Source organism: Battus philenor, unplaced genomic scaffold, assembly GCF_028537555.1.
Source record: "Battus philenor isolate CCGP_79_NKW_IND1 unplaced genomic scaffold, ilBatPhil1.0.hap1 SCAF_2, whole genome shotgun sequence".
NCBI lineage: Eukaryota > Metazoa > Arthropoda > Insecta > Lepidoptera > Papilionidae > Battus > Battus philenor.
Genome location: NW_027181682.1, coordinates 1529425 through 1541202, shown reverse-complemented (window position 1 = coordinate 1541202; position 11778 = coordinate 1529425). Strand labels below are relative to the sequence as shown.

General features: G+C 33.3%; 1 protein-coding gene across 1 annotated transcript in view; it reads right to left on the bottom strand.

Annotated features, from left to right (window-relative positions):
* wb (wing blister) overlaps positions 1-11778 on the bottom strand; it is a 242419-nt gene that overhangs the window by 169762 nt on the left and 60879 nt on the right. The window lies entirely within an intron of this gene.

Here is an 11778-nt window from a genome sequence, read left to right as displayed (position 1 = left end):
AATAATGATAAAAGCCTTAAATGTGATAAGTGTTGTCTGAATGCGGCCATAAAAATTGTTTTATTGTTAATATAAATACATCAATAAAAATGTTTATATTAAATGAGATATATAAAAAAATTCTAGTTTAATTAATTCCCTCTTTCACTTGCCGAACTCCAACTTGTATGAGTAGCATTCAAGAAGCTCCCAAAACCTCTTTTAGTCCTGTGTGATCACTTTAAAGTATGTATTTTTGTATTAAAACTGGACAAGCCTATAGCTTCTGGCAGTACAAATTCTGCAGAGATATATAAAAAAATTAATGTTAACATTTATTGATTTTAATTTTGAATGCTTTTTCTTCATCATATTACAAAGATATTTATAATTTCTTAAATATTTTTTTTGGACAGTGTATCTTATACCAACAGCGCAGCTTAACATTCACATCTTTAATTAATTTATTTTTCAATCAGCCTGTATAATAAAAATTAATACAAGTAATATTATATAAGTAACAATTATGATCCTGCAATGGTATAAAATGCACAGTTTATCTCAGTGCCTTACGGTATAAGAACAACTAAATAAAACATTATTCTGCAAGATTAGATGACAGAATTGATATTTACAAGTAAATCGAACAAAAATTAACATAGTGGTCCAAGTGAAAATTGTATTTAGCGCGTCCTATTGTTTCTGGCAATGCATTCCATAACCTAACATCGATACTAGCAAAAGATTTCTTCATAAATATAATAGAATAAACAAGCATAGTTTAATTTCAAGTTATCACATTAAAAAAAAAACCATATACTTGTTTATTTTGACATAAAAATATATATACTATTGACATTTTTATTACAGTGGTTGCAAGATGATATATGTATAACTATAATAAAAATGAACTGTGTTATATTAAGTCAGTGTTAAAGATAAACTTAAATCATTTAAGAGGAGATTTCTTAATAAGTTATATAGACGCAAGCCGCCTACGATCTATCATCAGCCTTTATCTGGAATTGATCAAGATATCTCCGCCCTCGGGCGTCTTGCGCGTTTAATAAATCGATATTAAAATCGATTATGACTTTATAAAAATAAGTTATTGAAAAGGACAATATATTCCTTGGAATAAGACCAAAAAATATTATGTCATTAAAGACCATGTCCAACCAGGGGTCTAACTAGGTACCTCATAAACATAACCATGAAAAAAATTAAAAAAAAATCCTTCTGTACCTTTTTGTTCATAGATGTAAACTTACAAAAAAAAATTGTTTTTTGATTGATGTTAATGGAGGTACTATATTAAAAATCTCTCTGAACTCTTATTAAGGCTTTTTAATGACGTCACGCACACATAAGTCGTTTAAACATATTCCAAATACTTTAAAGTGTACTTAGAGTAACATGGCCTCACACAAGTTAATCGATTATTATCAGATATTTTTAAATTATTCACTTTATCATGTGACGGTACAAATATACCTTTACTTGCAAGAAAGAAGGCGATAAATAGCTGCCCTTTCATGAACTTTATTCCAACGGTCAATGATTTTAAAAAGTACTGTCGCTGTCATAACTGCTAAATATTATTTTTTTACGTATGATAAAACGTAACCGTTTTTTGTAGCAAGTGAACAAAATTTGGTTACATTTTTAAATTTAAAACACACTATACCTAACCTAATTAAGAAAATAACAATGAAGTGTTCACATGCCTAAAATTATAAATAGTTGCAATATATATAAACCATCACCAGAAAGCCATTTTACTTAGTGAATCTCGGAGTAAGTCAGTCTAGTTAACACATGTTCACACGCACACTCACACATACACACACACACGAGCGCGTGTGCACAAACGCACACGCACAAACACGTACGCACAAACGCAAACATACACGCACACACGCGCGCGCATACACACACACGAGGCTGTGTGTGTGAGTGAGTGAGACACTAAAAATATGGATTTTTTTAGACTTCAATTTTAATGTAACGTGTTCAAACTGGCTTTTTAAAACTTCGTTATTGGATGATTATAGAAGCGAAACAAATTGTTCTAGAACATTCCCACATTACTTGGGTACAAGTAGTATATTTTAAATGCGTCATCCTATTACCTAAGGGGTCAGACATACGAAAATAAGACAATTCATTCTGAATAATGAGCCATTGCTCACTTGCAGGTATATAAATATATACCAATTATTTTATCTTATTACGTTTAACGGCGGCAGTTGGAGCCAAAAGGTTCTTGAGAGGCGACCACAAGCCTGTAGACTTGGAAGTGGCGCCTAAGCCTTGCAGTGGGCGCGTGAAGTACATTACTTCTTGAAGCATCACACTCATTCTAGAATAAATTAGTCTCAAGTTTTTTGATTTAATTTCTATATTATCATCAACAGATAGAAAATAAAATTCATTATACTCTGTTAGTATATGTAAACTGAAATAAAGACTACTTAGACATGCTGCTTGTATACAGAGTCTGTTTGTAAATATGTGTTGGTAAATATTTACATAAATTGATAAATATGAAAAGTTTCTTCCGATAGTTAAAAGGAAGCCTAATAAAAGTCATATGAAAAAGTCATGTTAGCAAGACAGTTTCGCGTCCGAGTGGTTTCTGTTCAACAAATTTATTTATTATATTACATAGTTATTCTTAGGTAAACGTAATGTAAAAGCTATAATTATAAAAAGTCATTAAAAATTTAATTAAAATAATTATCACACTTCTGTGCACGAATGTACAATCGCGTATTCATTCACCCAAATTCTTTTACGTGAAATAAGCGCACAACGTACTGGGTTAATTATTTTAAATAACAAAATAAATGTCGTGCGCGATTGTACTAATTTCGCTGACATTTAAATGATTTTAACTTATGTTGCTTCACGTCTGGTTGTGGTGACATGACATATAAGAGTGGGGTTCATTTATTACATGCGAGAAAACGCTACAAGATATTATATATTGTACTCATTGCAATGTTTACATACTGTGGATGAAAAATGTTTACAGTATATGTTGTACAAGATGGATAACAATATACGGTACATCTTTCTTCAAGTAAATAAACTGGATTATTGACTATTTTTATTTTATACATAAGCGACTACAGTGATTCCCAACGTGGTCTATATCGACGTCTAGGGGTCTATGATAACCTGCAAGGGGGTAGGGGTAGGGCAATTTGGGGGTCCATGAAGTGAAAATGAGGGTCCACGATAGTGCTATTTATTTCTAAGTAATTTACTATTAAAGCATCAGGTTCATCCTTCGCACTAAATATATTGACTTATTGCTTATGTTATTTTATTTATAGTTTATATAATGTTACGTATATTTTACATAACAGATACAAAATTTTATTTTGATTAGTTTTAATTTAAATTCAATTAATAAATGTATAAATTAACATGTCTTTTTACTTTAAGTTTTTAACACTAAACTTCACTACAGTTAGAAATTTACAGGAAATCAATATCAGGTAATTAGGGGATCTACCCAACACGGAAAATAGTGTTCCTACCGTCATTGTTATAAAGTGAAATGTAGGTATGTTTCTGAACGTAAATAAAAAGTTAGTTCTGTTCGAACCTCACAACCGGCGTTTTATTATATAAAGCCTTGCCATCAATAAAGCAGAGGATGACATGGGCGGCTCTAGCTCGTGTAGCGCTCGTGTGCAATGAAACCCTGGCACCCCCTAAGCCTACCCCTCCCCCGCGGCTGTAACTATTACTCTGCCGTCGTAACAAGAAAGTTTTCTCATATTCCAACAAGCTATTTTATGAGTAGGTATAGCTTACAGTATGGTATTAGCTACTGTCTTTCTTATGACGGCAGAATAGCACTCATTGTTTTTATGCCTGCAGCACATCTCTGTTGCGAAACTAAGCGGCGAACCGCTATAGTTCATGTTTCGTGTTGTGTTTTAAGTTTTATAGACAGCGAAATATATCGAACTTCTGTTTAGCTGCCGCCATCAGGAGGTCCTCTGAGATGGCGGCTCCTGTGTTCATTGCACACACTCCACTATAGGTTAAGCCGCCTCTGTTGAGCGATGACGAGGTCTACGATGGTAGAAGTTTACATAGAAGAAACCTATTCAATCTTGACTTGAAGTTTCCCAAGTTATATACTTGGCTGTTCGCATTATAAAAGTATTATCAAAAATATTTAATAGAATCAGGCGTTACCTTGCGGTAGTCCATCCTAAGTATAAAGGACCGATATTTAGCCACTTCCGCACATGCAGTGGTAGTCGTGCAACAAAGTGCACCGCCCGCCAGCCCGCTGATAAATGCGTATGCGGCAAACAATGAGAATCACACAACTGCCACTGTCAAATCACTCAACACGTGTTTTACCCCTCCACGGGGAATCTATATGTATATATATATATATATATATATGTATATGTATATATATATATATATGTATATATATGTATATATATATATATGTATATATATATATATGTATATATATATATACATAATTCCTTTGATTTTAAATCTGGTTCTCTACTTTTAAGTAAAAAGATGCCCACAGCGGGGCATATGTCTTCTCTAAAATTTATTTAATTATTAAATGAATAAATCTTCTTCTTCTTGGTTCTTATCCTACTTCATAAGGGAGGAAAAATAATAACAATATTTACTCAAAATAAATTCTAGAATATCTCTAAAGATATGGACACACTACTACAATGATTTAAATGCCCCACCGACCCATTACGTCGATGCAACTGTAGATCAGTATCGACGATACATTATAACGAAAAGGTATTTGCCCCAACGTGGGGTAACTCGTGCTATTGTTTGGGATCGCTTAAGGATTCATAGTTTTATAAAAATCACCATTTACCACTTTTTTCAATGAAGCTTTTATGATATGATATAAATGAAAACTTATATCACAATTTGTAATTTAAAATTTATGTAAATACTTTCAAAGCACAACACACTACGTAATTGAAACTGAACTCTAAAATTAGCAAAACAAAGTGAAAATAAAACTGTATTCAAATTACGTCATTTTTAGTTAGAAACGGAATCCCCGAGTTTTGATGGCATGACGCAATTAGAAACAAGTGTTGCCACCTTTTAGAAAATTTCGGTAAAAAAATTAGACTCGAACCCAAAACAACGCAACCTCATAAATCTAACGACACACACTGAAAATTAGTACTAATTAAGCAGCGAAGCAACTTCGAAAAAAAACGCAAAACGAAATGACGAAAAGCGAGGTACTGGTGTATTTACTACTAAATCGGTAATTAAAAAGGTAAGACATAAAAGTAAAAAATGCACAAAATAAAGAAAGAGAAATAAAAGTAATAGAAACTATAGATAAAATACTAACTTATAATAAAAAAATCATGAGAGATTGTAAGATTATTAATAATAATAAAATTAAAACATAAATAAAGTCCCTGTCTCTCTGAAGATGGCTTAAAAATTGCATAAAATTTTTTCTAAAAAACGTTTCAATTTTTTATACATTTCGTCACATATATATCTAATGTAATTTTGCACGCTTGTTGAGACAACACAGACAACGACAGATTTTCGATGGTACAACGCAATATTCACCAAGCAATTGCCTGTAATGGTGAAATTTATAACAAGAATAAAAAACAAACTGTCCAAACAAAATTAGATTGGTTTTTATAAAAACAAAAAGCACTACCACTACACTCGTTGATATCAAGAGACGGCAATGAATATCAGTGGTTCAGATGATAATCGACCATAAGACAGAATAATGTTTATATATATATATATATATATATATTTATTTATGTATGTAGTTATTTAATTAACCATCTAAAATAATAACAATTAAAAATAAGAAATAAAAGCCATTATATTTGCTTATATAATATATACATATATATCTACCATGACTCTGTGTTTGGCAGTAATCAGTGTAACATAACTCCTGAAGATGCCCCGTGGAGGGGTGATACACGTGTTGAGTAATTTGGTGGTGGCGGTTGTGTGATTCGCATTGTTTGCCGCATACGCATTTATCAGCGGGCTGGCGGGCGGTGCACTTTATTGCACGACTACCACTGCATGTGCGGAAGTGGCTAAATATTGGTCCTTTTCTTACTTAGAATGGACTTCCCCGAGGTAACGCCTGATTCCATTAAATGTCTATCATATCGTAATATTTATTTTTGTATGAAATTCGACTTACGATTATTTCGAACTTACTTTCGAAGTTGGGGAACAAGAAAGTTGGGTCACTCTATATTTATATATATTCAATATCTTTAATAAGAAACAAGTAAGGACATAAGATAAGAAAGCAGCCACTTGCCCCGATAAGGGTCGGGGATGGACGATAAATTAAGTTGAACACGACCACCCGTCAGCAAAAGAATGGGTCGCCCCGTTTGGGGTCTGCGCAATAAACACGCTTAGACGCCTTCGGGGTGGAATTCTTTGATCATTTAACAAGATATTCTCTATTTAAACTTGACCGCATTATAAAAACTTTAACTGGTTTATTCTGTTTACACTCGTATCCAATGAATTTTAGTCAAGAAATTTTTAAAACTATTATTTTTTTTTTCAAGTTTATTTATGTGTAGAATATATGTTTTCTTTTTTGTGTACACCATAGGCAATAAATAGAGAAAAAAAAGAAACCATTCATATGGTACAAGAGGCGGTCTTATCGCTCGAGGCGATCTCTACTAGACAACCTTTGGATGGAGATGAGAGACATGAAGGAGAGAGAAGTTTAGAGTGTACATACATACAAATACACACATACATACTAGAATACTTAGATATACATAAATGCATATATATGTGTGTTTATATATATAAATAAATATTTACGTGGGAAAGGCACTAGATAAATACGAATAATTAAGAGATGCTACACAATATCTTATTTTAGAGGGCAAGGAAGTGCTCTTTGACCATTTTTTAAAAATGCTGACTGTGGTTTAGTGCATCTAATTGGTTTTGGTAGTAATTCCATAGTAAGAAAAGAACCAATATTTTACCACTTCCGCACATGCAGTGTTAGTCGTGAGTCGTCAATGAGAATTACACAACTGTCACGTCTTATTAGGTGTAACATAACTCCTGAAGATGCCCCGTGGAGGGGTGAAACACGTGTTGAGCGATTTAACGGTGGCAGTTGTGTATTTCGCATTAAAATACTGAGTGAGTGACTCTGTGTTTGACACAAATCGGTGTAACATAGTTCCTGAGGATGCCCCTGGAGGGGTGAGATACGTGTTGAGTGATTTGGCGGTGGCAGTTGTGTGATTCGCATTGTTTGCCGCATGCGCATTCATCAGCGGGCTGGCGGGCGGTGCACTTTGTTGCACGACTACCATTGCATGTGCGGAAGTGGTTAAATATTGGTCCTTTTCTTACTTAGGATGGACTTCCGCAAAATAACGCCTGATTCCATTAAATAGCTAATTCCATAACCTGACAGCGACAACAGTGAAAGATTTCTTTATAAACATAGTAGAATGAGCAGGTAATAGTCAATTTAAAGTTCTTCAATCATCTAAGTAACTTTTCGTGTGAGTCACGTAAGAAAAGAAATCTAGATTTAATATAAGAGGGAATAAGCGAGTTAAATAAGAAAATATGGAGAAAGGAATGGATGCAGGCATTCCGGCTAAGTCGAATCGGTAAACACTTGATTAAATTATAAAATTAATTTGCAATTTACAATTCCGACCACAACACATTGGTAGCGACTTTATTACTGATGGCTTCCAAATTCAAATCTGTGTTCGAATTTTAATTTGATCGTGCAAGATGTTTTTTATTTACTATAAACAAAGCATTTGACCTCTGTCTTACCTAATGTTAAATGATAAGATGATACATGGTTGTCTAGAAAAACCTATTCTTGTAATTTATCAACCTAGATAGATAGACAAGACGCACGCGAGGTATTTGAGAACAGATATATTGAGATCAGGATGTCATTATCACATGTAACCATTTTTTTAAAATTAAAACCTTTTTTCCACAGACATCAGCCTCCGTGTCTTTATATTTACAATTACATTTAATAAATCCGACTTTTTTTATTCGTTTACTAAGTCACTTAAATTATTTCCTAACTAAATCTTAAGTTCTTATATCATTGGTGTCTTTTTTGTTTTTAACGAAACCTTAATCAGGTTTTAAGATTACGTTTTGTGACCACTTCCTCATTCCTACTTCATATTGGCATCATCAGGTTGTGCGCCGGTGTCTGTGCGGCGGTTGCCGTATTCACACATCGATGAAACAAGTTAACAACGACGTACTCACACTACAGTTTATTCCACTAGTCTAGGCCTTTTTATATGAATAAATAGAGTGCCTCGTTGTTCCTATATTCTCCACTGTAAGGTGACCAAACTGTAGCAAACTTTTATCATAGATAATATCTTTATGTAGGTATATTACGAAAAAATATAACATTTTGTACGTACGACACTAAACTCTCTACAACAAACTATTGATATAAGTTTTTTTTTTTAATTATAGCCATTTCGGCAAAAGAAATATGTTAAAAAATTATTTCATTTATAAAGATTTATATTTATTATAAGTCTAAATATAAACTAGACGTTTTATCAAACGATTTTTGTAATTCAACTACTTTGCTCATATTAAGGAATGTCCGGCGATTTGTAAAATCATGGTCACATCCACCGGCGCAAGCGCAGCTATTTCGTCCGATTTATAGCCGAGATAAACGGAGTCAATGCCGTTCCTGCCCTATCTGGGTCTAATAGCTCCCTGCGACCGATACGGTCTGGCGCCGGAGCTGACGTGACGTCACCCTAGCGATCCATCAAGTCTGACGAACCTTATGACTTTAATTTATGGGTATTTAGTTCCTGTGTAAGTTCTTTTAAAATACTAAGCAACTGAAATATTCTCGTGCTCTCTCGTATCTTTCAAAAAACAATTTCGTTCAAAATTATTGAGTACATACAATGCAATTTAAACCATAATATAAATATATAAACAAACTTAATATAAATGTATAAACCGTAGTCTTTGATCCCTGTCTAGTAATGTTTTTTTTTTAATTGTTTTTTCATTGTTTGACTATAAATCATTATGTGTTCTCAGTGAGATAGTTATAAGGTAACAACTGTAATTAATTTTATATTTCTAAGCTTCTAAGTTTGTTTCCCTTTCTTACTGCCTTTTGTTACTGTCTATCTCCTATAAAGTAAATTAATATAAATATAAATAATTTATGCATTAACTTAATTTAGTTGAACATCGAACGTATAGATCAGTGTTTCCCAACGTGGATCCCACTCTCCACAGGTGGGCAATTTGATTGGCAATTCAAAAGTGGACTTGACACGAGTTTAACCCTTTCGCTAAAATATTGCTTATCTGCTAGGCTAATACTTTAGTTCTTTTACATATATCATTAATTATAATTTTAATTATAAATACAAGGGTAAGTTATGCTAGAAGGTTTTAATGTGTGTTGCCGTTGATGACATAAGGATCCAAGACGTGATCGACGACGGCCGTCATAAGAAGGGTCAAGAGCAACCAGAGAGTAATGGAGAGGGCTATGCTCGGAGCCACCGCTAATTCAATCGACACGAGTTTCACCCCTCCACGGGGCATCTTCAGGAGTTATGTTACACCGATTAGTGCCAAACACAGAGATTTTATAATTGTTTATATGTAGTTTATTTGTAAAGAGATTCTTAAGTATTGCTCTAATCAAAACACTTCATTTTTATCTATATTTATTTTTGATCTATACTTATTTTATATTTTTATCTATATTTTTGAGTCCTCGAAACAGTGGAGACTGTCTTTTTCGAATACAGCCTTCAAAGTCTTTTTTGATTCGGTTTTCATGTCCTCAATCATGCCAAAATGGAGTCCCCGCATTGGCCTTTGTAGTCTGATGAATATCCAGAAGTCGCACGAAGCCAAATCAGGAGGATACGGTACTTGCAGAATGATATCAGTCGAGTTTTTGGCAAAAAAGTCGCGAAGAATTCGTTGTACCACTATCACACTTTTTTTGTGCCTCAGTTTGATTACTGAAGGCCTTCCGCAAAATAAGATATACGAGTCTCTAGTTATCAGTGTTAAGATGCCTTTGAAAATGTGTTGTATTGAAAGTAAGAAAAGGATTAATGTATGAATAGTTACTTCCGCTATGTAGCAGTAGTCGTGCAATAAAGTGCACCGCCGCATGCGGCAAACAGTGCGAATTACACAACTACCGCCGTTAAATCACTCAACACGTGTTTCAGCCCTCCACGGGGCATCTTCACGAGTTATGTTACACCGATTAGTGCCAAACACAGAGTGAAGTGGCTTAATATTGGTCCTTTTCTTACATTTATTTATGTACGTGTTGAGAATCGAACCCGCTATCTACTTTTACAGTAGTTTGATCTTTGATCACCTGGCTACTATTCTGTCACGGAAGCTGAACTACAATATGTATGACTCAACGATCATATATCACACTCAATATGTTTCACGCGTTGAACGACCACAGAAAGAGCTTCCAACCTAATAAATTTTGCTTTACAAAGCGGAAGTGACAAAGCGAAGTTGTAAAACTGTTGCTCTAAGTAAGGTAGAGGTTTAAGTAGAAGAGATAGCGATTTTATAATCGTAAAACTGTTTTTAATTATCTCAATAAGCAACACTTCAACTTGAATAAGGCTTCTAAATGCGCTAATTATCAAAAAAATTAAAATAAACTCCGTCGTATTTTTATATTCTAGTCAATTTCACAAAATCTTTATTACAGTAGTCGTTGTCGTTTCCATAGACGCACTGCGAGTCATAGGCCCCCCCTACAGATATATATGGGGGATATACAATAGTCCACACCTCCACCTTCCACACTTTGCAGGTGAGTTGATGATCGCAATGTGATATTATAGTATACAAAAGACGCAGCATCCACTGAGAAATGATTTGTGAATTATGGCAATCCTATATATATAATGTAATGGAATTTGCGACCTACGATCGAAAATCTAAATCCTACACCACTGTGCTTTCGCTGCTCTTGTGTTTCCAAATATAGACAATACATATATCATACATATGTATGTATGTTTAAGTATGTATATCTATGTATGTTTATGTATATTTATGTTCATTTGTTTGTGAATATGTATTTTTTTGTACACGTGAACTACCCTTTATAATTACTATTATCTTTTCCTTACTATGGTTGTCTGTAAGAGATTGCCTTGTGTGATAAGATCGCCCATTGTACTTTTCTGTATATTATTGTATCTGTATATTGTGTATCTTATCGTGTACAATAAAGAATATTAAATAAATAAATAAAAATAATAAATAATAAATAATACTAAAAACATATTCCTTTATAATATGGATTCTAAATTGTCATTTTAACTTCAGCATTTGTTGGTACATCTCTGTCTTTAATATTATAATAGATTTATGTTATTAATTTATGTATTTTACACTGTTTATTATTAACACTAATTATTCAAGTACATTTACTAAGACGCCTACTTTCCCAAAAATATCGATATCGATAAGTGAAATTATACTTTATGTTAAAGTAGGGTGACCATCTGATTTGTGAATAAAGGACTCCTTGTGAACCAGTGGTGTTTCATTTCGTTTCAGAACTCACAGTACGTAACAATGTTTATTTTAATATAAAGGTTTTTCAATTTTTCTTGGTAATATATACTGTAGCATGTAAACCTCAAAAGAAACACACGTAAAGGCAGATTAGTCATATGTGTAAAGCCT